General features: G+C 41.3%; 1 protein-coding gene and 1 pseudogene across 4 annotated transcripts in view; one reads left to right on the top strand and one right to left on the bottom strand.

Moving 5' to 3' along the window:
• ANKRD6 (ankyrin repeat domain 6) overlaps positions 1-27675 on the top strand; it is a 185998-nt gene that overhangs the window by 7088 nt on the left and 151235 nt on the right. The gene's annotated exons all lie outside the window — the stretch shown is intronic.
• Positions 6351-7424, bottom strand: LOC138445096 (POU domain, class 5, transcription factor 1 pseudogene; annotated as a pseudogene).

Genomic DNA, 27675 nt, shown 5'->3' with positions numbered 1-27675 from the left:
AAGGTTTTTTTGTTGTTGTTGATTTTTGGTAAAGGACATACGCTTTGAGTAATGTTTCTAAAAGGAATAAATACAAAAGAATAAGGTCAATTTTCCTTACAGATATTAAGTAGATAAGAGGTGAAAATAGAACTTAGCTCTCTCTTAGTTTCCCACGTCAGCTCTAGGAATCCTGCTCTCCATCATCTTGTTGAGTTGGGTGGAGGAGCATGTCCGGGGCCTTGGGGAGGATGGAAGGACTTCAGGGAATATGGTGTGGTCCAGGCTGCCAGCTCACTGTAGAGCTCCAGACAGTTTCTGAGAGCCTCAGTTTTCTCTCCACTGAGGGGACTAGACCAAAATATTGCTTTAAAAAATGTGTGGTTCTGTGAAATTATTCATATTCACTGGGTAAAATCAACATTCTTTTTCTTCCACACTTCTGAAGGTAGATGCTGTTGGATCGAACTGATGATCTGTGGAGCAGAGAAACTAATGAGATTGTTAATTTGACGTAACCTGAGGACTTCTTTTATTATGAGCTCCAGTCACTTACTGTGTTAAGTCCTTTCAGACTATTCATGCCTGTATTCACACTCGGGAATATAAACCCAAAATACCACACTTTTTTTTTTTAATTTAGTTTTTTATTTTTTAAATTTTAAAATCTTTAATTCTTACATGCGTTCCCAAACATGAACCCCCCTCCCACCTCCCTCCCCATAACATCTCTCTGGGTCATCCCCATACACCAGCCCCAAGCATGCTGCATCCTGCGTCAGACATAGACTGGCGATTCAATTCTTACATGATAGTACACATGTTAGAATGTCATTCTCCCAAATCATCCCACCCTCTCCCTCTCCCTCTGAGTCCAAAAGTCCGTTATATACATCTGTGTCTCTTTCCCTGTCTTGCATACAGGGTCATCATTGCCATCTTCCTAAATTCCATATATATGTGTTAGTATACTGTATTGGTGTTTTTCTTTCTGGCTTACTTCACTCTGTATAATCGGCTCCAGTTTCATCCATCTCATCAGAACTGATTCAAATGAATTCTTTTTTACGGCTGAGTAATACTCCATTGTGTATATGTACCACAGCTTTCTTATCCATTCATCTGCTGATGGACATCTAGGTTGTTTCCATGTCCTGGCTATTATAAACAGTGCTGCGATGAACATTGGGGTACATGTGTCTCTTTCAATTCTGGTTTCCTCGGTGTGTATGCCCAGCAGTGGGATTGTTGGGTCATAAGGTAGTTCTATTTGCAATTTTTTAAGGAATCTCCACACTGTTCTCCATAGTGGCTGTACTAGTTTGCATTCCCACCAACAGTGTAGGAGGGTTCCCTTTTCTCCACACCCTCTCCAGCATTTATTGCTTGCAGATTTTTGGATCGCAGCCATTTTGACTGGTGTGAAGTGGTACCTCATTGTGGTTTTGATTTGCATTTCTCTAATAATGAGTGATGTTGAGCATCTTTTCATGTGTTTGTTAGCCATCCGTATGTCTTCTTTGGAGAAATGTCTCTTTAGTTCTTTGGCCCATTTTTGGATTGGGTCATTTAATTTTCTGGAATTGAGCTGCAGAAGTTGCTTGTATATTTTTGAGATTAGTTGTTTGTCAGTTGCTTCATTTGCTATTATTTTCTCCCATTCAGAAGGCTGTCTTTTCACCTTGCTTATATTTTCCTTTGTTGTGCAGAAGCTTTTAATTTTAATTAGATCCCATTTGTTTATTTTTGCTTTTATTTCCAGAATTCTGGGAGGTGGATCATAGAGGATCCTGCTGTGATTTATGTCTGAGAGTGTTTTGCCTATGTTCTCCTCTAGGAGTTTTATAGTTTCTGATCTTACATTTAGATCTTTAATCCATTTTGAGTTTATTTTTGTGTGCGGTGTTAGGAAGTGATCTAGTTTCATTCTTTTACAAGTGGTTGACCAGTTTTCCCAGCACCACTTGTTAAATAGATTGTCATTACTCCATTGTATATTCTTGCCTCCTTTGTCAAAGATAAGGTGTCCATATGTGTGTGGATTTATCTCTGGGCTTTCTATTTTGTTCCATTGATCTATATGTCTGTCTTTGTGCCAGTAAATACCACACTATTTTAAAACCTGATTCCAAGGTCAGAAAATTTATACTCTTATTTCTGTAAATTAGAGTTTTCAGTTTTTGAAAATGTCAGCATTTTATTCTAACTCTGGGCAAGTCCCACAGAAATCTGATATACAAGGAAATTGCCTCCAGGTGACAAGTTTGGGAAGTATTGGGTTTTTCCCCCCTTTGCATCTTTACAGAAATTTTAGACTTCTTAAAATGAACATATATTCAGTTTATGATCATAAAAATAAATATATCAGGTATTCATAAAAAGCTGTAAAATCACACAAGAAAATCCAGTGTTAATCATATGTATTTAAAAAAAAACTTTGTTCCCATAGTGGAACTATTTAGATATTCTAGTAACTAAAATATTTGCTTAATAGGACGTAAAAATGTAATAACATGAGATGGGCCTATTTTATCATGGTTAAATGGTAGTGATTTGAATTTATTATTGAGGCTAAAAATAAACCAAATCATGAACAATTTGACTTGGAAAATTTCAGTTCAGATTTTTCACAAAGCTAAATTCTTTCTCTTCCTTTGTCAGGATAACATGTCTCATGCCAGTCTTTAAAGTTACTTTTTAGCTAGAAAATACTAAGTGAATAGTAAGTCCCAGCATGAAATTCTGGATTTGACCCAGTTTAGGTACAATGCTGAAATGCATTGTGTACTATTTTGTATTATGCCATATATAGTCTAAAATATTCAAGTACCACAGAACAGACTTCTTGAATACACATATATGGATGCATTTGAGTATCCTAGTTATGCCCTATATTTACAGTTTTGGTTAACCTTTGATTAAGAGTCATGCACTTCAGAGCTGATCTTACTGGGTAAGATGCCTGGTTCTGGCACCTATTGGTTGTAAAAGTTTTGACAGTTTACTTAATTGTCAAACTGCCTCAGTTTCCTAATCTGTAAAGTGGAGGTTTGATACAGTTTTGTACTCTGACTATGGTGATAGTTACATAATGTGATAAAATTCATAGAACTACACACACACATGCACACACACACACATACCTGAGCTCATGGGAAAAGTGAAATCCAAGTAAGTTCTGTAGTTAATAGTATTACACCAATGCCCATTTCCTTGTTTTGATAATTGTACTCTGGTTATGTAAGACAGTTGGAGAAGGAAATGGCAACCCACTCTAGTATTCTTGCCTGGAAAATCCCTTAGATGGAGTGTGGCAGGCTTACGGTCCACAGAGTCGCAAAGAGTCAGACACGGCTGAGCGACGTCACTATGTAAGACATTACTGTTGGGAGATAGGGTACATGGGCACTCTCTGTACTATTTTTTATTGTGATGTACATGACATCAGTTCAGTTCAGTCACTCAGTTGTGTCTGACTCTGCGACACCATGAATTGCAGCACGCCAGGATTCCCTGTCCATCACCATCTCCCAGAGTTCACTCAGACTCATGTCCATCGAATTGGTGATGCCATCCAGCCATCTCATCCTCTGTCGTCCCCTTTTCCTCCTGCCCCCAATCCCTCCCAGCATCAGAGTCTTTTCCAGTGAGTCAACTCTTCGCATGAGGTGGCCAAAGTACTGGAGTTTCAGCTTCAGCATCATTCCTTCCAAAGAACACCCAGGGCTGATCTCCTTTAGAATGGACTGGTTGGATCTCCTTGCAGTCCAAGGGACTCTCCAGAGTCTTCTCCAACACCACAGTTCAAAAGCGTCTTCGGCGCTAGCTTTCTTCACAGTCCAACTGTCACATCCATACATGACCACTGGAAAAACCATAGCCTTGACCAGACGGACCTTTGTTGGCAAAGTAATGTCTCTGCTTTTGAATATGCTATCTAGGTTGGTCATAACTTTTCTTCCAAGGAGTAAGCATCTTTTAATTTCATGGCTGCAATGACCATCTACGGTGATTTTGGAGCCCCCCAAAATAAAGTCTGACACTGTTTCCACTGTTTCCCCATCTATTTCCCATGAAGTGATGGGACCAGATGCCATGATCTTCGTTTTCTGAATGTTGACATAAAACTCACCATTTCAATATTATTTTAAATATGCAGTTCAGTGGCATCAGTTTCATTCTCGTTGTTGGGTAACCATCACCACTATCAGTCTCTAGAGACTTTCATCATCCTGAACTGAAACTGGGTACCCACTTAACAATAATTCCCCAATCTCATCTCCCCCAGACACCTGGTAACCACTGTTCTACTTTCTTCCTCTGTCAATTTGACTACTCTAGATGCATTATATAAGTGGAATCATACAGTGTTTTTTCTTTTGTGTGTGGCTTATTTTACTTACTGTCATGTCTTTGAGGTTCATGTACTATTTTTTTTTTGCAACTTACGTGAGAAAGTAATATTGTTTCAAAATAAGGGTTTTCTTCTATTTTCTTTTTTTTGGCTATGCCACCCAGCATGCAGGATTTTAGTTCCCTGACCAGGGATAGAACGGTGCCTGTTGCCGTGGAAACAGAGTCCTAACCTTGGACCACCAGAGAATTCTCTCAAAATAAAGTTTAAAAAAGAAACAAAGAAACAAATATCCCACTGATGGTGCCCCACTGCTGTACCACACCAAGGCATAGAGGTTAGGGACAGTGCAGGATAGCCAGGAGAGCCTGAGAGTGACATTACCTCTCTTTTCCTTCCTCCTCCTTATCCCCAGTCATAGGAGAAGAGATGGAGGAATAGCTGTGTTCTCTCTTGCATAGGGAAGAGTCTGCGTTATTTATTAGTAGATTGCTGTATCAACCTGAGGAGAAGCTTTTAAATCTCCCCCTATAATAGGGATTCCGGGCTTCCCTGATGGCTCAGCAGTAAAGTACCTACTTACCAATTCAGGAGACCCGGGTTTAATCCCTGGGTCGGGAAGATTCCCTGGAGAAGGAAATGGCAACTCATTCCAGTTGCCTGGAGAATTCCATGGAGAGAGGGGCCTGGCAGGTAAGAGTCCATAGGGTTGCAAAGAGTTGAACATATGACTTAGAGACTAAACAACAACAAGGAACTAGGGATTCTTAACCTGAGGTTCAGGACTGATGGACTGCAAAGGCTCTAACAGCTTCCAGAATTTAGGTGTGAGCAGTTAATGCTCATTTGTATATATGAAAGGGGAAACATTCCACAACTTTTGTTATATTCTCAAATGATTCCCTAACCCCAAAATAGTAAGCACTACAAGAAAATATAATTTAAATATAATTAATAGAGCTCTTCCCACCCCATAACAAGCTTTTTCACTTGGGTGTCAGCCCCTTTCAGTTTTCTGGTGTATTTTTCCCCTTACCAGGCTCCAGAGGCTTTCTTTCTGTTCAAACCTGGGAGAAGCCTAAATAGTTCTTTTCCCTGAGTCTCCAGCCATTCTCTCCTGTGTCCTACAAAGTCCAGGATCCTCAAGTAGCCCCAGAGTAAACCATCTTCAAGTCTCCAGTGGGCAGAAGTGGAACTGAATGGGACTGAGTGGGACTCAGACTCTCTGGAGAAATTGTTATTGTTCAGTTGCTAAGTCATGTCTGACTCTTTGCGACCTCATGAATTACAGCGCACCGGAGGAGCCGGGTGGGCTGCTGTCTGTGTGGTTACACAGAGTCGGACATGACTGAAGTGACTTAGCAGCAGCAGCAGCAGCAGCAGGCTTCGCTGTCCTTCACAGTCTCCCAGAATTTGCTCAAACTCATGTCCATTGAGTCAGTGATGCTGGAAAAATAGGAAGAAAATAATACTTGAGGTACACAGCTATGGAAAACTCAGGAAGTGGTTCTGAATGACTGAGGTTCAGTAGATTCTGCCCTGGAGCATGCGAATTTAATTTCAGATTGTTTTCTGGTTTACACTTTGTGTTACAAATGTATAATAAACGTATCATACAATACATTCTACCTTATGGAGTATCCAGTGGTTTAGGTGAGCTATTGCAATGATGCATTGTTATAAAAGATGTTAGGTATCAGAATTTATTTAATAAATAGAACTCCCCAGTCATTCAGACTGTTTTTTTAAAATTTATTTATTTATTTATTTATTTATTTATTTTTCTTTATTTAAGAACAAAGTGATGAGTGATGTGGGGATTAAAGTCAAGAGCATCACTGAACTTCACCTTCCCTCCAACCAGTTTCCCCAAACTCCCTGCCCCCACATCCATTGTGTTCCCAATTCCTTTCTTAGTGAATGAAAAACTTAATCCCATAGCCCTGGTACAAACCCCAGGGTTCTCTCCCTAGCTCTCCCCTTCCTCTGCCCCCCATTCCTGGGGTGAGCAGGCACCTCAGTTTGAATGCATAGGCGAACCCAGAGCGGTGACAGACACCGAGGGAAAGGCCTCACCCTCAGGGAATGGGACCGAAAGTACAGCGTAGTGAAATGAGGGCCCCCGTAGCCTGGGGTACCAAAATGGGGCCCTGGCGCCAGAGGAAAGGAGTCCCCCTGCGAAAGGAGACCCAGCAGCCTCAAAATCCTTGCGTTGGGAGTAGTCACTGCTTGATCGTTTGCCCTTCTGGCGGCGGCTGCAGAACCACACTCGGACCACGTCCTTCTCCAGCCCGAGCTGCTGGGCGATGTGGCTAATTTGCTGCAGGGTGGCCTTCGGGCACTGCAGGAACATGCTCTCCAGGTTGCCTCTCATTCGGTTCTCAATACTCCGCTTTCTCTTTCGGGCCTGCACAAGGGTCTCTGCCTTGCCTATCTCCTGCAGATTCTCGTTGTTGTCAGCTTCCTCCACCCACTTCTGCAGCAGGGGCCGCAGCTTACACATGTTCTTGAAACTGAACTGCAAAGCCTCAAAACGGCAGATAGTCGTTTGGCTGAACACCTTTCCAAACACAACCCCCAGGGTGAGCCCCACATCGGCCTGGGTATATCCTAGAGTGATCCTCTTCTGCTTTAGGAGCTTGGCAAATTGTTCAAGGTCTTTCTGAAGAGCTTTGATGTCCTGGGACTCGTCAGGGTTCGGCTCCAGCTTCTCCTTGTCCAGCTTCGCGGCTCCTGCGGGGGCGGCACAGGGGTCCGGGGAGGCCCCCTCGGAGTTGCTCTCCACCCCGGCTCCAGCCTCGCCCTCTGGCTGAGGGGTCTCCAGGCTGCCTGGGGGCACCAGCCCCACTCCAACCTGCGGGGCACAGTAGGCCATCCCTCCGCACAAGTCGTAGGGTGGGGGGCACGGGGGAAGTCGCCACACCTCGGCGCCAGGCACAACCGCCGGTCCGATCCCCGACCAACCAGGCGGCCCTTGGAAGCTCATCCACTTCCGAGGATCAACCCAGCTCGGCTCTGGCCCTCCCGGCCAATCGCCTCCACCGCCCGGCGGGGGCGAGAAGGCGAAGTTAGAAGTGAGGTGTCCCAACATGGGGAAGGAAGGCACCCCGAGCCGGGGGCCTAGGAAAATGAGCTCAGGCTGGTTAGTAACTCATATAAATGGATTGCACAAATGGGAAAAACTGTAACTTGCAAGTTTTTCTTATACATGTGATTCTCTAATCTTTGCATTCACCTTAGAAATCCTTCAATAAATTGTGACTTGACTCATTTATTCAACTCAAGTATATTCTGTTAGAGTAGGCTAACTGCTGTAACAAATGTTTCCAAATCTCAGTGGCTTAAGCTAGTAAAAGTTTACTTCCATCTCACCTGAAGTCCAAATAGGTTATACCTGGTTCAGCAGCTCTCCTGGTTAGCACTTCTTCAAGTGATTCGCAGATAAAGGGTCCTTCCATCTTATTATACCGTCATGAGGGTCCTTCCATCTTATTATACCGTCATGAACAAGGTGATTTCCAGTTCACTACAGGGGTGAAGAGAAGGTGGGAAAGGCATACCAGGATAACTCCCTCCACCAGCAAGTAAAAACATTACTTCTACTTACATTCCATTGGCCAGAACCAGTTCAAATCCCCACTTCAATTTATGGAGGCTGGGAAATATATGTGCCTGAGTGGACAGCTGCTTCTGACCAATAGTGATTTAATTTAAAAGGGGAAGAGCTCTTTGATGGCTAAGTAGCCATCTTTTATATTAATATGCTAGTCTTTTAACTGGTCAGTTCAGTGTAACTGCTTCATATGATTTATTTCTCACTTTCCAAATAGCTATATATAAAGTGTTATGTCTTTGTAGTATAAGGTGTGGGTGAGACCTTCCTACAGGAAACAATTTTATCATAATTCTTGAGTAAATAGAAATAGGATTAAACCATCTAGTTTCATACATTTATTAGGGAATGAAGTGTATTTTATTTATTCAGAGCCATCCAACTCCCTAGAGAATTGCACAGTTGAGAAAGATGGAACAGAGGAAGATTAGCCAAGAACAAGAATATGCATGTCTCACTGGGTTCATGAATGTTCTTGTAATAATTTACTTCCAGCTGCTGGCAATAGGCAAGTATGAAAATTTTCCTCTTCAAAAAAAAAAAAAGCAGTCTTCACCATGTGCTATATTACACAGTCATAAATTAAGTACAGCTTTTACTTATTTGCTCTTTGTTATTCAGTCACTAAATCATGTCTGGTTCTTTGGAACCCCATGGACTGCACACCAGGCTTCTCTGTCCTCCACTATACCCTGGAGTTTGCTCAAATTCATCTCCATTGAGTTGGTTGAGTTCATCTCATCCTCTGCCATCCTCTTCTTTTGCCTTCAGTCTTTCCCAGCATCAGGGTCTTTTCCAGTGAGTCAGCTCTTCGCATCAGGTAGCCAAAGGATCAGTCCTTCCAATGAACATTCAGGGTTGATTTTCTTTAGGATTAATTGGTTTGATCTCCTTACAGTCCAAGGGACTCTCAAAAGTCTTCTCCAGAACCACAATTTGAAAGCATCAATTCTTCAGCACTCAGCTTTGTTTATGGCCCAACTCTCATATCCATACATGACTAGTAGTAAGTGGAAAAACCATAGTTTTGATTATACAGACCTTTGTCAGCAAGGTGATGTCTTTGCTTTTTAATACGCTAAGTTTGTCATAGCTTTCCTTCCAAGGAGCAAGTGTCTTTTAATTTCATGACTGTAGTTACTGTCCACAGTGATTTTGAAGCGCAAGAAAATAAAATCTGTCCCTACTTCCACTTTTCCCCCTTCTATTTGCCATGAAGTGATGGGACCAGATGCCATGACCTTAGTTTTTTGAATGTTGAGTTTTAAGCAGCTTTTTCACTCTCCTCTTTCACCCTCATCAAGAGTCTCTTTAGTTCCTCTTCACTTTTCTGCCATGAGAGTGGTATCATCTGCATATCTGAGGTTGTTGATCTTTCTCCCGGCAATCTTGATTCCAGCTTGTGATTCTTCCAGCCTGGCATTTGGCTTGATGTAAATAAGCAGTGTGAAAATATAATGGAAACTAAAGTTGTAAGGAGATCCAACGAGTCCATTCTGAAGGAGATCAGCCCTGGGATTTCTTTGGAAGGAATGATGCTAAAGCTGAAATTCCAGTCCTTTGGCCACCTCATGCGAAGAGTTGACTCATTGGAAAAGACTCTGATGCTGGGAGGGATTGGGGGCAGGAGGAGAAGGGGACAACAGAGGATGAGATGTCTGGATGGCATCACCGACTCAGTGGACCAGAGTTTGAGTGAACCCCAGGAGTTGGTGATGGACAGGGAGGCCTGGCGTGCTGCGATTCGTGGGGTCACAAAGAGTCGGACACAACTGAGCAACTGAACTGAACTGAGACCAACTATAGCCATGGGCCAAGTCTAGCCCACTCTTTGTTTTGTAAAGTTTTTAGAACATAGCCAAACCCTTGATTTCCATCCCATTTGTGGCTGCTTTCATACTATACTGGCGGAGTTGAGTAATTGTCGTAGAGACCGCATGTCCCACAACATGTAATGTATTTATTTACTATCCCTTTACAGAAAGTTTGCTAACCCTTTCACTAGACTTAAATTAGTATAATTTGGGGGACTTCCCGCGTGGTCCAGTGGCTAAGACCTTGAACTCCCAATGGAGGAGAACTTGGTTCCATTCCTGGTCGGGGAACTAGATCCCACATGTTGCTATTAAGACTTCCTATGTCACCACTAAGGATAGCTAGAAGATCCTGCATGCCACAGCTAAGACCCAAGCAGCCAAATAAATAAATAAGTAAAAATAAAATATTTTAAAAATCAGTATAACTTGGTTTGAGGTGACTCTGCTTCCATGGGCTCTCCTGGTGGCTCAGACTGTGAAGTATCTTCTTGCAGTGCAGGAGACCTGGGTTCCGTCTCTGGGTTGGGAAGATCCCCTGGAGAATCTGGCCCACAGTTTACCATCATAGTGGGGATAATAAAACCTACCTATCGAGAATCTAAAGTAGATTTTAAGTGATCTCACGTAAGTTACTCAATTGATCTTCTAGTTAGCAATCTGCCAGTCTGTCTTCCAGTCTTTAGATCAATCCGTTTCCAGCTCACCATGCGTAAGAATCATCTGGGAACTCTATTACGGTTCAATGATATCCACCCTGATTCCTCAGGGTCCAGATAGAGCAGATCCAGGGAGATGCAGGCGTAACAAGCACCCCAAATTTTGATGGAGGAGCTTGAGTAACTAAGACCCTTGTGGCAACTTGTCTTTGGTTCCCTAAAAATAGTTTCTCTGGTAGCTACAAATATGCTTCTTGACTCACCCCAGAACTGAAGCCTTGCCTGCTAGATAGGTGAGCTTGGAACCGAGAGGGGAATGCCCAGTGGCATTAGTCATCAGCATTCTGAACACGTGCAGAGAGACCCAGCCGTTGGCTTATCATAGAAATCAAATCATTCACCGCCTGACCGCACCTATACAGCCATCTGGTGCCTTGCTTCCAAATAGAAATAATGATAGGGACGTTGGCACTGGGGCTTCAGAAAAAGTGACTGGTTTACATTGGAGCTCCGTATGCCTCTTGATGCTAAAAGGGAACAAATTAAAGCTAAAATTAGCATTAAATCCCTGGGTTAGCTGTCTCTTTTTAAAATCAAAATAAAAGTTAGTAGCAGAAGAGGTTACCATGAGAGGAAGAACCTAAGTGCAGGTAGGTGTTTTATAGGCGCTTTAGGAATGGATGCTTATTTAATTATTTATAATTTCCTTAATCTCCAGAATGTATTGTCCTAGGTTACCTGATACTTAATGAATGGCTTGCTCACTGAAGCCTTTGTTTTCCTCCATTTGCTGTTCAAAAACTTAGTACAGTAAAGAGCTGTAAAGCCAGTCATGAATAATAGCAAAATCCCCTGGCACCTGTTGGGTTTTTATACCATATGGAAAAAAGTGAGGAACCACCCCCCTCAAAAAAAACCTCCAGAAACAAAAACTAGAAAAATAAAAACTTGAGGAATCGAAGAACCTCGCACTATCAATATTTAATATGAGTGGAGCTGTGTTGCTGTTCAAAAGCAGTTTTAAAACTGAGGGTCAGGTGCCTTGAAACATTTTCCATCTTTGCTACCCTGCTGAAATAAATCCTGGATGGTTGATTGGATGTAAGCCAGGGTATTTTGTACTTTGAAATGTAAGAAAAGTAAACACTTTATCATCCAATGAGGGACTTGCAGCTAATTAGATTCCTTCCTGTTGGGAGATGTCTTGGGAAACACCTCAAAAACATATGCTAATAAGGATTTAAAGAATCCTATGTAAGATTATCAAAGGATTCCTTTCAATAATGAGTTCCCTTAGACTTGGGATATTTACTGTATGATCAGAATTACTAATCATTCAAAATATACCCTCTTTAAGGGAGCCTAGCATTGCCCAGAACGTAGGAATACCATAGAGGAATAAGATTCTCAAAAGGTTGCTAAGTAAATAACCACCTTCTATTTTTATTAAAATGATGTTACATCATTCCTTTTCTTCCCTGCAAAATATGCAGCAGGTTTATCTCTCCATACCAGAATTTCTTTCCTTCCTATTACTAAACTCTTGAGAAAAGGCCATTTTGAAAAAAAAAAATAAGGCTTCTGTCTTTAAAAATTGATTATTCTGATATACTAAAAGCTAACCGTCTTGATGCTTAGTGCATTTCTGTCTTTTTAAATCCAGAATTCACAAATTTAAATTCTTCCCTTGGTATTTAATGACTCATAAACACTAACACTGTGGTTATAACTGACTGGCTGTGTTAAAAGTGACCATGCTTTTGTGCATCTAAAAATAGAACTTGAAATACTCTACCAGATTTGCCCCAGGATGTCTGTGCACTTTCTTATTACGCCTGTCTCTCCCCCTGCCTTTGGAATTCCCTTAATGTCAGAGACATTAACTTTTGAGGGTAAGCATGTAAATCTTAAAGAGACTTGGAGTATTTGCTCTGAATTTACTAGCCAGCTAAACTGGATGGAGGTTGATATCTCAGTTATATAAGGCATACTTTTTGTTATTCAAAATGAAAGTTGTGCATACAGTGGAGAGAAAACATATTCCCCAAATCAGTAAGCCGATAAAAGTCATGATGGATTTTGCATGAACAAAGAAATGTCAGAGGCTGTTAGGGTATTTAAATGAGGGGAAAAATTCTATGTTACAGTAATCAATCTAAAAGGAAAGATGAAAAAGAATGGATGCTTGTACAGGTATAACTGAATAACTGTGCTCTACACCTATAACTAACACATCATTGTTAATCAACTATACTCCAATATAAAATAAAAAATTTTTGTTTAATTAAAAAAAAAAATGAAAGGAACGACCAAGTATTGATTATAACCTAACTAGATACCATGGGGCTTATTGGTAAAGAACCTGCCTGCCAATGCAGGAGACACAGGTTCAGTCCTTGGGTCGGGAAGATCCCCTAGAGAAGGAAATGGTAACCCACTCCAGTATTCTTGCCTGAGAAATCCTATGGATACAGGAGCCTGGTGGGCTATGGTCCATGGGGTTGCAAAAGAGTCAGACACGACTCAGTGACTAAACAACAACCAGACACCTAAATCCACAGCAGCACTGCCTCAGCCCCACAGAATAAATGGCATTCATTAAGTTTGAGTGTATTGTTGCCCTAGGATTAGGGAGGCCAAACTGTTTTACTGTTCTCTGCAAAGCCTAATCTCTACCTAAACAATAACTCAGGAAGAAAAATGTTAAGGTCAGTGACTTTCCGCCTTCCTACGGATTTGTCTTTTTCTTTCTGATTAGCATTAGGTGATGTATCTTAAAGCCCCAGGCCTCCACATTCATATCTGGCTGAATGACCTCTCCTGGGAATGGACAGTACAGATGCCCTTCAGGAGAAGTCTGCTTCGTGGGAGACTGGCAGCCTTTAAAGAGAAGAGTGCGACCTGGCTGCCAGGACACTTAGGTTCCAGTTTCACATCTGACCAAAGCCTTTGTGCCTTCTGCCAAGTCACTTTCTTACTTCTGTGGCTTTTTTTTCTTTTCTTTTAGAAAGGTGACCAATGGCCCAGTGCTTCAGATGAGTCCTCATTCACTAGTCCCCTGCCCCTATGGGTTTGAGTCACAAAAACATTTTTCACCTTAATAAATTATTATAAGCCAAATACCTTTACAAGAGCCACTCTAGTCAGGAAGTCAAACTTTGCGAGTCACCCCAGGAGCCCCTCCTTGGGCTGCATCTCAATCATAACTCCCTCTCCCCTTCCAAATTAACTACAGGCCACCCTTGCCTGAGCTGTGGTGCTATAAAGAAAATAGAGCACGCTGAAACCCTGATCCCTAGTATTATTTGCTCAGTCGTGTCTGACTCTTTGCAATCCCATGGACCATAACCCTCCACACTCCTCTGTCCAAGGGATTCTCCAGGCAAGAATACTGGAGTGGGTTGCCATTTCCTTCTCCAGGGGATCTTCCTAACCCAGGGATCAAAGCTGGGTTTCCTGCATTGTAGGCAGATTCTTTACCATCTGAGCCACCAAGGAAACCCTGATAGGCTATCTTAATCAGTGGGGAAAATTTTGATTTTAGCAGGACCTATAAATGTTTGGCCAAAACATTAAAAACTATTTTACTGTCTGTTACAATTGTATAGGGAAATTTTAAAATACCAAAGTTTGGTAAACTGTAACTTAAAACATTAGCAACATTGAATATTAGACTTTTATTTTCTTCGTAAAATCTTATCAAGGGTAGTTTGGTTTGCCTTTTCCCATCTTATGACTTATGATACAGAACAGGCAACTTTTCAGAATTTATTTTATTGATGTATAGTTTATTTACAATGTTGTGTTAATTTCTCCTACAGCAAAGGAACTCAGTTATACATGTGAACATATACAGATTCCTCTGTCCATGGGATTCTCCAGGCAAGAATACTGGAATGGGTAGCATTCCCTTCTCCAGGGGATCTTTCCAACCCAGGGATTAAACCCAGGTTTCCGGCATTGCAGGCAGATTCTTTACTCTCTGAGCTACCGGGAAGCCCTATGCTGCTTCTGCTGCTGCTAAGTCACTTCAGTTGTGTCTGACTCTGTGCGACCCCATAGACGGCAGCCCACCAGGCTCCCCTGTCCTTGGGATTCTCCATGCAAGAACACTGGAGTGGGTTGCCATTGCCTTCTCCAATGCATGAAAGTGAAAAGTGAAAGTGAAGTCACTCAGTCGTGTCTGACTCTTAGCGACCCCGTGGACTGCAGCCTACCAGGCTTCTCTGTCCATGGGATTTTCCAGGCAAGAGTACTGGAGTGGGGTGCCATTGCCTTCTCCGGGGAAGCCCTATGTACACATGTATATATGTGTATACATTCTTTTTCATATTCTTTTCCATTATGGCTTAGCACAGGATATTGAACATAGCTCCCTGTGCTCTATAGTAGGATCTTGTTTATCCATCCTCTGTATATTAGTTTGCATCTACAACAAGCATCTTTTCTATGCCTTGATTAACGTTCATGCTCTTGTCGAAGTTTGGATCAGTTTCTAGTATTTTATCCTTTGCGCTTTCAGTGTCGTGAAGTGTTTGCAGGAGTTCCGTTCATGTGAAGTTTTTGCAGCGTCATTTCTTCATCCTTTCATCTCCACACTTTCCTAATTTATGGTGATCAGTGCCCTTCTTTGAGTTCCTCTGGCTCCACACCTGGAGCCTTCAGGTGGTAGCTGTGTCAACTTACCGTGGTCAGCCATTTATTTTGTGTCTCTGTCCTATTCCATTCAAATTTCACTTCCGATGTTACCACTTTTCATTTCTTGGCCTCACTTTCTTCTTTGTTGGCTAATTCCCTCTTTTAATTGTTCGTTTTGGTAAGCTATTAGGTGGACTTTTCACTGGGAGACAAGGAGACAACACCGTTACATGGTTTGTTGTCTGTGTGAACTGAGTAACAAGTGACCAGTGACCGATCACTGGCAGACTTGGAAAGATGTGATGCAGTTGGTCACCAATTGTGATGCACTTCTGTTAATTACAGAGTGATTTGTAGACTGGAGAGCTGTTAGTGAAACTGGTACCTCATGCAGTTTCTCAAAGTTACTATACAGTGGCTAGTGAGATTGGAACCTTGTTGTTGGAGGACTGGTATAATTTAATCTGTGGGACCTGAAATAGTGCGTTAGAATATATAGGCAGCCTACACATGTAAAGTGTTTGTTATAGTGATTATTTGTTATAATAATCACTTCCTTGTGTTTTTTTGTACCTCTGTTATCCAAGTGTACAACTTTAAGTACTATGATTTAGTATTGTTCTTTAAAATGCTTTTGTTATGTTCTCTAAGTCTTTTTTTCTTTTTAATCCATGGGTTTCTCCTCTGGGGGGCTTCCCTGGTGGTTCAAATGGTAGAGAGTCTGCCCACAATGTGAGAGACCCAGTTTCGATCCCTGGGTCCAGAAGATCCCTGGAGAAGGGAATGGCAACCCACTCCAGTATTCTTGCCTGGAGAATTCCATTGACAGAGGAACCTGGCAGGCTATAGTCCATGGGGCTGCAAAAGAGTCAGACATGGCTGAGCGACTAACACCTTCAGTTTCCCCTCTGTATTAGTTTGTCAGGGCTGCCATAACAAAGCACCAGAGGCTGAGTAGCTTAAACAACAGAAATTTCTTTTCTCACAATCTGGAGGCTGGATGTCTCAGATCAAGGTGTTTGCAGATCTGGTGTCCCCTGAGGCCTCTCTCCTTGGCTTGCGGATGGCTGCCTTCTTGCTGTGTCTTCACATATTTTTTTTTCTGTCCATGTGAACTCCTGGTGTTTCTTTGTCTTCTTATAAGGACACCAGTCCTAGGTGTCCTACCTAATGGTGTCCTATTAGGGCCTGCCTCCATGGCCTTGTTTTAACCTAGTTACCTTGTTAAAGGCTGTGTCTCCAATTGCAGCCACCTCCTTAGTATGGGGAGTTAGAGCTTCATATGAATTTTGTGGGGAACACAATTCAGCCCATCACATATTCTACTCCTTTCTTTTCTTTACTGCTTTATCTATCAGAATCTTTACTACTTATCTTATGGGCTTCTTGACTGCTGGTTACATAAATCATAAACCATAATCACATACATTTTCATCAAGAGTCAGGATCACTCATGAAGGACAGCATTGAAGACTAGGCCTAGGTTATATTCTAGTTACTAAGGCTGTATAACAAATCACCCTAAAACCTGGCAGCTTAAAACAGCAATAGTTATTTATTGTCTCTCAAAGTCTGTCAGTCAGGAATTAGAGAGTGATTCAGCCAAGAAGTTCTGACTCTGGTCTCTCAGTAAGACTGCAGACAGATTTAGCTGGGGCTATGGTCATCTGAGAATTTGGGGCAAGGAGGATCTACTTTAAGATGCTCGCTCACTCGCTCATGCCCAAGATGCTGGCATGTTGGGGATGGCATATTGTGGGAGCCCTCGGTTCTTGGTGTGTGGCTGCTTGAATGTCCTCACAGCATGGCAGCTGGTGTCCCCCTGAGTGAGCAATCCAAGAGATTTAGATAGAAGCTGCAGTGGATTGTCATCTTCTCCATGTTCTATGGGTCACATGGATCCAGTCTTGATTCACTGTTGAGGAGGATTCCACAAGGGCATGAATATAGGAGGTATGGATCTTGGGGACTGGCTGCCATAAGTTGGATGGATAATAAATGTCATCCTTTTGGGAAACCTGTTTACAAATCAGTACCTTTCAAATGCTTGCATATCTTACAAGGCATGTCATCAAAGTTAAACATTACTAAATGCCTACTTTGCACTTAATGAGTTAATATTTTTAAGGGTTTTCAAGATAACATTTTGTTATCTTTATGTTTGTTTAAAACCATTATCCAAATACATCTATTAGTAGATTTTTCTTCAACTTAATCATGCCTTTGAGATACTGGTCTTAAAAAAATTTTTTTTTTAACTTTTTAATCTTTCGGCCACCACGTGCGGCCTGTGGGATCTTAGATCCCTGACCAGGGGGAACCCTGGCCCCCTATATTGGCAGCATGGAGTCTTAACCACCAGACCACTTGGAAAGTCCCCTGAGATACTTATCTTAATTGATGGATCCTAAATTCTAAAATGTGGGCATTTCAGATATCACATAAGCCTTTATGTGAAGTAGGAGATTTTACTAGAAATGACAGAAGAACATGTGCTAAGAAGCAGGAAGACTATATAAAGAAGAGAAAGCAAGTTGAACCTGGGTGAAGGTGAGTAGTGTGGAGAGTGTATCAGTTGATAGCAGATAATAAAGTTGGTGAGATGAAATGACTTATGAAAGGTTATAAATTTGTGCTATAGTTTTTATTATGTGCTGTTTGTAGAATGATATGTAGTTACCTAAGTGATTTTGTGGTATGAAGTATGAGATTCGTGGCTTTATTGAATCAACTTATATCCAGATGTAAAGCTAATGCTAATGCTTTAAAATTTACAAATAGCTGAGGAAAGAAGAGAAGTGAAAGGCAAAGGAGAAAGGGAAAGATATGCCCAACTGAATGCAGAGTTCCAGAGAAGAGCAAGGAGAGATAAGAAAGCCTTCTTAAGTGAACAATGCAAAGAAATAGAAGAAAACAACAGAATGGGAAAGACTAGAGATCTCTTCAAGAGATTTAGAAGATACCAAGGGAACATTTCATTCAAGGATGGGCACAATAAAGGACAGAAACAGTAAGGACCTAATAGAAGCAGAAGAAATTAAGAAGAGGTAAGAATACATAGGAGAACGATACAGAAAAGGTCTTAATGACCTGGATAACCATGATGGTGTGGTGACTCACCTATAGACAGACATCCTGGAGTGTGAAGTCAAGTGGGCTTTAGGAAGCATCACAATGAATGAAGCAAGTGGAAGTGATGGAATTGTAGCTGAGCTATTTAAAATCTTAAAAGATAATACTGTTAAAGTGCTGTACTCAATATGTCAGCAAATTTAGAAAACTCAGCATTGGCCACAGGACTGGAAAAGATCAGTTTTCATTCCAATCCCAAAGAAAAAAGGGCAGTGCCAAAGAATGTTTAAACTACCATACAGTTGCACTCATTTTGCATGCTAGTAAGGTTATGCTCAAAATCCTTCAAGCTAGGCTTCAACAGTGTATGAACCAAGATCCAACATTTGTTGGATCATAGAGAAAGTAAGGGAATTCCAGAAAATATCTGCTTTATTGGCTACTCGAAAGCCTCTGACTGTTTGGATCACAAGAAACTGTGGAAAATTCTTAAAGAGACAGGAGTATCAGACCACCTTACCTGTCTCCTGAGAAACCTGTACACAGGTCAAGGAGCAACAGTTACAACCTTACATTCTTTTTTATTGTTGAGTAATATTTCATTGTATAAATACCACATGGGATTAAATTTTTTTTAATAACCCATATTCACTTGTAATTCAGTATTTGTTAAATAAAGATGTTTTGGGTTTTTTCATAAAGGAAAATTAGGAACATTGTTAAAATAGGATAATAGTCTAAGCACCTTAAGGTGTTATAGTTTGACTCTCATACAGGACTTCACACAGTTGCAGAAATGAGAGCAGTATCCAATATAGACTCTTGTGAGTACAGTATTAGAAATAATGTTATTGAATCTTTATACCCCTGGAAGTTTGTCTGATAAATTGAGTAGTTGTCACACTGAGTTCCATACAATTAATATCATAAAAATAAAACTAAGAACTAATATATGTGTATTCCACCTCACTCTACAGGCTCATTAGAAGTAATTGGTTGCTAGTTTCAAAAATACAGTGAAAGAAGTTTGCAGTGTTTGTGTTCATTTGGGATCAGGCTGTTTTGCAGAATCAAGGTTATTGAAATTTATCTGTGGCAGAGATGGGTGAATAATGAACAGTTCTTTCTAGACACGTAATACAAGCTCCCTGTTGGCTTATGTCTGCCTGCCTTAGTAACAAAGATGTCTCTGTGCTACCAGGTAAAGACCTGGAGTGAACTGACTGCCCGGTAAAGGCTAAAAGCATTTGTAGGATACAGAACCACAGAGACTCATTATGATGACTAAATTGCTTATGAAATACCAGTACTCTGAAGTCCTGGGAGTGGGCTTCACACGTCTGTGTTCTGTCTTTCCTATTTCATATGCAGCGTTTTGATTTAGAGATAGAGTAAGGTCTGTTGAATCAAACAAAAAAAGGTAGTCTTTGGGCAGTTCCTACAACAGACTCTTCCGTTTGATCTTTTGTTATTTGAACCTTTTAATTATTTGTAGAGATATTTTAAAACACAGAAAAGTACACAGGCACTCAATGTATTGATCACTAAGATGAGTTTTTAGTTTTCAGTATCTTGCTTCACAAAATATAAGCATAAGATCTTTTAACTTGTGGGAAAAGGACTAGAAAAGTGAAGAACATCGATCCCTTCCAAGACTAGCTTTTATTTATAGCTATAGCTTCTAACTTTATTTTAGTGCTTTATAAACTCACCAAATCCCACTACTTAACATTAGCAATAAATTGCACCTTGTTTACTTCTAACCTTTACTTGAAGCTTTTAGTGTAATTGATTGGACACCTGCTTTTGCGCATTCAAATGGTTATAAGTTTGATATATATCAAATCCATTCCAGAGGGGTGTGGAAGAAGAGAAAAAAGAAATGGATCTTATTATCTTTTTAAAATGATCTTTTCTTCTCTATCTCAGCTTCCCTGGTGGCTCAGCTGGTAAAGAATCTGCCTGCAGTGCAGGAAACCTGGGTTTGATCCCTGGGTTGGGAAGATCCCCTAGAGAAGGGAATGGCTACCCACTCCAGTATTCTGGCCTGGAGAATTCCATGGACTCTATAGTCCATGGGATCACAAAGAATCGGACAGGACTGAGACTTTCACTTCACTTTCTTCTCTGGCTAATGAATCTGGATAATTTTGAAATGTCAACCATTTGATGTAATTGGTTTTTTCTGTTCGTTGTGCTGAGTGCTTGTCCCATTCAATACAGAGACTCATGCCCTTCACTTCTGGGAAATTTTCTTCCATCATTTCTTTGCTAATTCACCTTTCTTCCTAACCTGTTTTCTTTTTTAAAACTTCTGATATGGAGAAGACCTATTGAATTGAGACTCTTTTTGCTTAACTCTTTTGTCTCTATTTTTGTCTCTGTCTTTTGGTTGTATTCCTTGGTAGATTTTTAAACCTTACTTTCATTCCTTCTATTGAATTAAAAAATGTTTTTGTCAATAGTAGTTTTATTTCCAAGAAATCTCTTATGTTCTTTAATTATTTTTTCATTTTAACTTCTTCTATAATACTTTCTTTAATCTCTGAGGATACTAATTCAGCTTGTTTTTTTATATACATTTAGGGGCAATTTATATACATTATGTGGCAAAACCATCATAAAGGCAAAAAAAACAAAGCACAATATTCAAATAGTGCTTACACTTTAGGGATATACTTGGAGTGGAGCATAAAGAATATTGTCATTGGTTGTGTCCTATTTTTAAAATTAGGAAATGAGTTTTATTATGATCTTCATTCCTTATATATATTAAATATATAATCTTTTATATGTGTCGAATATTTCATAAAAAGTGAGAAAATTTGAAGGAAACTCCTTGTATCCCATCTTCTGAGAGTAGATGTTTGACACTCCCTGGGGTTGGGGCATTGACTCTTTGTAATCATGACCCACCCTTTCAGCTCAACATGCAATTGAGAAATGTCAGGGCTAAATGAATCAGCATGAACAGGGTGAAGTAAAGTGTAAAGTGAAGTGGCTCAGTTGTGTCTGACTCTTTGCAATCCCATGGACTGTAGCACACCAGGCTCCTCCACCCATGGGATTTTCCAGGCAAGAATTCTGGAGGGGGTTGCCATTTCCTTCTCCAGGGGATCTTCCCAACTCAGGGATTGACCCTGGGTCTCCCGTGCTGCAGGTAGACTCCCTTACCATCTGAGCCACCAGTGAACCCTATAAACAGGGTGGTCATGCATAATTCCTTTGGATACGTTCTTGGCAGGATGCTCCTGAAGTCACAAATTCTTGCAGACACCATCTAGTCTTTCCTGTGATATGTAAGAGATATCTCCACCAGCTCCTGACTACCTGCTGGTCTTAAATTTCATTCTTTGCCTTCTCCACGATGCCTCAGGCACTTTTGCAGCACCTTGACTGTCATCACTTACATATATCTGTAAGCCATTTTGGGTCAAAACTGTTTAACTGGACATGAAATAAAGGCAGAAAGAAACCTTAGCGGAGTAAAAGGGGCCGCTGGTAGAGAAAGCCCAGTACTGCGCTCACTGCCCATTGGTGAGAGCTCGTGGGCGGGGCCTGGCCAGGACATGCGCATCTTCCCTCTGCCCTCAGCTTAGCCCGGGAATGATTCCCCTGAGTGCGCCTGTGGATGTGCTTAGGCTTTAGTACTGAAATGGCTGAGACAGAGGTCATCATGAATCAGAGCGAATGCGCCACTGCTAACCACATACAACTGTATGTGGTCTTTCAGTTTCTCCCCAATTTGTGTTTGTGTCCACTCCAGTACCAAGTGGTTCTACGTCCCAAACCTCAACAAGCGTCCCCCTCTGTAAACACCAAGCTGAGGCTCCTTCCCCATCCCCCGATACAGCGGTCACTGCTTTTCCCCTGGCTTTCCGACTTCCATATCTGTGGAAATCTCTCCTTTGCTTTTGGCCACTCCATGTTCTATTCCTGACCTTCCAGCTGGCGCTCCTCGTAGAGAACCCACCTGCAGTGCAGGAGATGTAAAAGAGGTGAGTTCAGTCCCAGGGCCAGGAAGATCCCCTGGAGGAGGGCATGGCAACCCACTCCAGTATTCTTGCCTGGAGACTCCCTTGGACAGAGGAGGCTGGTGGACTACAGTCCATAGGGTCGCAAAGAGTTGGACTCAACTGAAGTGACTCAGCACACACCCATGTTCTGTTCTTTAATGTGGCTTATCTTTATTCTCTTTCTCTCATGTTAGTGGGGTCTTTGTTGGGAGAGGAGATAGGGGAGGTGTTTCGTAAGCTTTCTTTTTTTCTGCCAAGAAATGTAAAAAATGATTAAATTATGTTTTTCTTTTCTTTTTTTAATTGAAATGTAGTTTTGCAATATTTCATTAGCTTTAGGTGTACGATATTGTGATTCAGGAAGCTTTCTTCAATCAGAAACCAGTATTAACATTATGAGGCATTTTGTCTACCTCCACCTCCATCTTTTTTCTTTTTTTTCCTTTAACTTCGTTGAGGTATAATTGACAAAATTGTACTTTATTTTTTTGGTAAGATATTTAAAGTGTACACCATCATGATTTGATATACATAGACATTGTGAAAGGATTACCATATCCATCACCTTACATGTTTTGTATGTGTGAGAACGTTTAAGTCCTATTACTCAGTGAATTTCAGTTATACGTGTTATCAACCATAGTCACCATGTACATTATTTGATCCACAGACTTTATTCATCTTATAACTGAAAGTTTGTACCCTTTTACTGACCTCTCCTTATTGCTTTCACTCTCTACCTCCTGGCAACCTCTTCTCCCAGGAGTTTGGCTATTTATCTATTTATTTATAATTTAAAAAATTTTAAGATTCCATGCGCAAGTGAGATCACGCAGTATTTGTATTTCTCTTCCTGGCTTATTTCACTTAGCATAATGCCCTCCAGGTTCATTAATGCTGTTGCAAATAACAAGGTTTCCCCCTTTTTCAAGGCTGAAATTTATTCCACTGTGTGTTGTGTGTCTTTTCTTTAACCATTTATCCATTAGTGGACACTTAGGTTGCTCGCATACTTTGGCTATGGTGAATAATGCTGCAGTGAGTATGGGAGTACAAATATCTTTTGGAGATACTGATTTTGTTTCTTTTAGATGTATATACAGAAGTGGGATTGCTGGATCGTATGACAGTTCTATTTTTATTTTTTTGAGGCACCTCTGTACAGTTTTGCATAGTGACTGTGGCTATTTACATTCCCACCAATAATGTACAGGGGTCCCTTTTTCTTTGCATCCTTGCCAACACTTTTTATCTCTTGCCCTTTTAAAAAAATATTCTATTCTTTTATTTATGATTTATTTTTGGCTTCGCTGGGTCTTTATCGCTATCCATTGCTTTTCTCCAGTTGCAGTGAGCAGGAGTTTCTGTTGTTGCAGAGCATGGGTTCTGGGCGGGAGGGCTTAGTAGTTGTGGCGGCCTGGGCTTTTAGTTGCCCCGAGGCATATCACATCTTCCGCTACCAGGGATCAGACTGGTGTCCCTTGCATTGCAAGGCAGATTTTTAACCACTGGACCACCAGGGACACCTCTAGCTTTGTTCTTTTTGCTCAAGATTGCTTTTGTTATTTGAGGTCTTTGGGGTTTCATACGAATTGTTTTTTGGATAAATCTTTATAACTGAAAGAGCTCATCTTAACTAGTCTCATTCCTTGGTAAGGCAATCTTTTTTAGGTTCACTTTTGCAAAACAAATGTTTGATAATATGTATCTACATACTGGGCTTCCCTGGTGACTCAGAGAGTAAAGCGTCTGCCTGGAATGCGGGAGACCTGGGTTCGATCCCTGGGTCGGGAAGATCCCCTGGAGAAGGAAATAACAACCCACTCCAGTACTCTTGCCTGGAGAATCCCATAGAGGGAGGAGCCTGGTAGGCTATAGTCCATGGGGTTGCAAAGAGTCGGACACGACTGAGTGACATACTGCTGGAGATATGGGTCAATCTAATTTATGTTAGGTGTAAAATCACCATCCTCTAGTAATAGTGGCTTATCTTTAATAAGCTTTGGGATAGCAGAATAAAATACTCCTTTATGAACTGTAACTGAGGAGAACCATTATTGATCCCTGAATTTAAAAAGCTGTCATTGTTCTTTAGTAAGGTAATTTCATCACTAGTGGTGATATTTTATCTAGTAGTCCAAATTCCTACTTTCATTGGCAGAACTTCACTTCTTTGTAACCTGACTGAGTGTCTAATTTAGAACAACAGATGGCTGGAACTTGCTTTATATTGATTAGTAATATTTTTTCTTCTGACACACAGAAACCTTTTCTTTAGTCCTTTGCAGCTTGATCATCCGTGCACCCTTACAGAAATCTCAGTGTGTCCTGTATGGCTCAGAATATTATCTACAAGCACTTACCTTTGTTGGGCTTTTGTTTGGAGGCCAGAGCAAGAATGTCACATGATGCACAGGAAATAGTCCTCTAATCTTGCCTATTCACATGTGACGCACCATCGTTTGTCATGCGTCTTTTGTGTTTTAATTAAAAAAAATTTTTTTTCCCTATGTTTTGACCGTGAATGCAGCCCTTGGATCTTAGTTCCCCGACGAGGGATCAAACCTGTGCCCTCCGCAGGGGAAATACAGTGTCTTACCACTGGCCCACCAGGGAAGTCCGAGTCTTTTGCATTTTAACAACACCTTTCCAAGAATTGACATTGCTTCAATCTAACTGACTTTGTAACTTTCTTAGGGGAAAATTAGTATGCATTTTTATTTATGAGGGAAATGAAAAATACTTTATTTTATGCTGGATTGTGAGTTAATATGTCTAGGTAGACGGTTACTAGCCAGAGTCAGGACCAAACTCTGGTTCAGCTTGCTTGTTGCTCTGGAGTCAGTGTTGGAGAGACAAGGCTGGTGAAAAAAGAGGCTTTATTTAGGAAGCCAGCACCTGGGGAGATGATGGACTTGCATTTCCCCAAATCACCTCCCAGTTGTCAGTTACGAGTCAAAAGTTTTTAAAGGAGAATTTTGGTAGGCTCACTGACAGTGAGGGTGCCAAATACTTGCAGAACAGCATAGTCAACAACGATGATCATCTCTAAACTGGTCCTGCAGTAGTCTAATCAGTGTCACCGTGATCATTTTAAGCACAGTTAATCTTCAGCCCTAGGGTTGATGTGCTCCTGTTTCCTTGAGGCCTGTTCTTGGAAATGTGCAAGCCACAGACTCAGTACTGCCCAAGACAGAGCAACTTGGGTCATGGCTACAGTCTGGTCATCCCATGGTTAGTTTTTTCCCTCTGGTGGCAGTTATAGTGTATGCAAAGCAACTGAGGAATGTGCCTCAGACACTGTTATCTATGTCCTTCAGGGAGGAACTGAAGATTATGTGATTCTCTTATCTTAATCATTAATTGCTTAATCCTGCTCTTTCATGACTCAGGGAGACCTGGGAGACTACAGCTTTTCTACAAATGAGAGACGGGATTCAGAAGGGCTTTTGTATATGGGAAGGCCTTCCTGCCCCCACTGCAAAGTCCTGCTCTGTTATAAGACCTCTAAGGAGTTTTTTGGGGGACCCAGGAGACTTGGAGGCCTCCTAAGTGGTTCAGTGGAAAAGAATCTGCCTGCCAGTGCAGGAGATGCCTGTTTGATCCCTGGGTTGGGAAGAAGATCCCCTGGAGAAGGAAATGGCAACCCACTCCAGTATTCTTGCCTGGAGAATCCCAGGGACAGAGGAGCCTGGTGGGCTACACACGCGCACACACACACACACACATACACACACACGCGCGCGTGCGTGCATACACAGCATTCTTAAAATCTCAAACTTTGGTACCACTCTTCTGCTCCGTTCCCAGACCATGAGAGTTCCTTGAAAATTTCTTTCCTATTCCTAAAAGCCAAGGGGTGTGTGTGTGTGTGTGTGTGTTGAGGGTAGGGAGAATGGTGATAGAGGAGTAAATACTGTAGGTGACTTTTCAGATAATCTTTAGTGAAAACCTGAAAGAAGGGACAACCTGGTGAGACAGGAGAGAACATCCAGCCTTACCACCTGTCTCCCAATATGCTCTGAAAATTCTGGCCCACAAAGATATCCTCTTTCTTTAAGAATTGGTAGTGCATGTAATTATAGATTATTTGACATTTTACTTGAAATTACTTTTTAAAGGTGTGTCATTGCAAAGTGGTTAAGAGATCATACTCTGGAGCTAGGACAATTTAGGACAAATCCTGGTTTTATGAGGTACTAGCTGTGTGACCTTAGACAAGTGATCAGACAGGAGATCAGCCCTGAGTGTTCTTTGGAAGGAATGATGGATGCTAAAGCTGAAACTACAGTACTTTGGCCACCTCATGCAAGTTGACTCATTGGAAAAGACTCTGATGCTGGGAGGAATTGGGGGCAGGAGGAGAAGTGGACAACAGAGGATGAGATGGCTGGATGGCATCACCGACTCGATGGAACGTGAGTTTGAGTGAACTTCAGGAGATGGTGATGGACAGGGAGGCCTGGCGTGCTGAGATTCATGGGGTCGCAAAGAGTCAGACACGACTGAGCAACTGAACTGAATTGGTACATACCCTTAAATGTTTTTTGTAGACAACATTAAGATCATACTTTCAATGTTATCTGTAACTTTTCCCTTTAATAATATATCACGAGCATTTGCCCATACTTTTTAACATCAGAGCTTCCCTGGTGGCTCAGACGGTAAAGTGTCTGCCTGCAATGCGGAAGACCCAGGTTCGATTCCTGGGTTGGGAAGATCCCCTGGAGAAGGAAATGGCAATCCACTCTAGCACTCTTGCCTGGAAAATCCCATGGACGGAGGAGCCTGATAGGCTACAGTCCATGGGGTCGCAAAGAGTTGGACACGACTGAGTGACTTCACTTCACTTCGCTTTAACATCATTATATCTAAAAGAGAACTACATTGAATCTGGTGGCTTCCAGATTGTCGCTTTTACGTGAAATGCTTTGGTAAACATTTTTGTTTGTTAATCTCACTCTTTTTTTATTTGGCTGTGCCGTGCAGCTTTTGGGATCTCAGTTCTCTGACCAGAGATTGAATCTGGGCCCATGGCAGTGAAAGCCTGGAATACCAACTGTTAGGCTAACCAGGGAACTCCCTCATCTCATTATTTTCCTTGAAAAGTAATGAAATTGCTGATTCAAAAGGCATTTGTTTTTCTTTTTAAGGCTTTTGACACATATTGCCAAATTGCCCTCCAGAAATGTTCACTAGTGATGTGTGAGAGTTTGTTTTCTTGTCCTCTTGTCATTAGGGATTATTCTAAATTTGTTTTTTGGCTGCATTGTGGCTTGTGAGATCTTAATTCCTTGACCAGGGATCAAATACATGCTCCAGGCAATGGAAACTTGAAGTCCTAACCACTGGACCACCAGAATTAATTCCCTCTTAATTTTTTATTTTAGTTTCAATTTTATAGGTAAGAATTATATCTTCATTGTTTGATTATGAAGAAAACTGAACATTTGTATATGTTTTTAGCTCTTGTGTTTATATTTCTTCTCTGTGTATGTGAAATGCCTTTGTATTCCTTGACAATTCTTTT

This window comes from Ovis canadensis, chromosome 8 (assembly GCF_042477335.2).
Source record: "Ovis canadensis isolate MfBH-ARS-UI-01 breed Bighorn chromosome 8, ARS-UI_OviCan_v2, whole genome shotgun sequence".
Classification (NCBI taxonomy): domain Eukaryota; kingdom Metazoa; phylum Chordata; class Mammalia; order Artiodactyla; family Bovidae; genus Ovis; species Ovis canadensis.
This window is presented reverse-complemented; position numbering and strand designations above follow the sequence as displayed.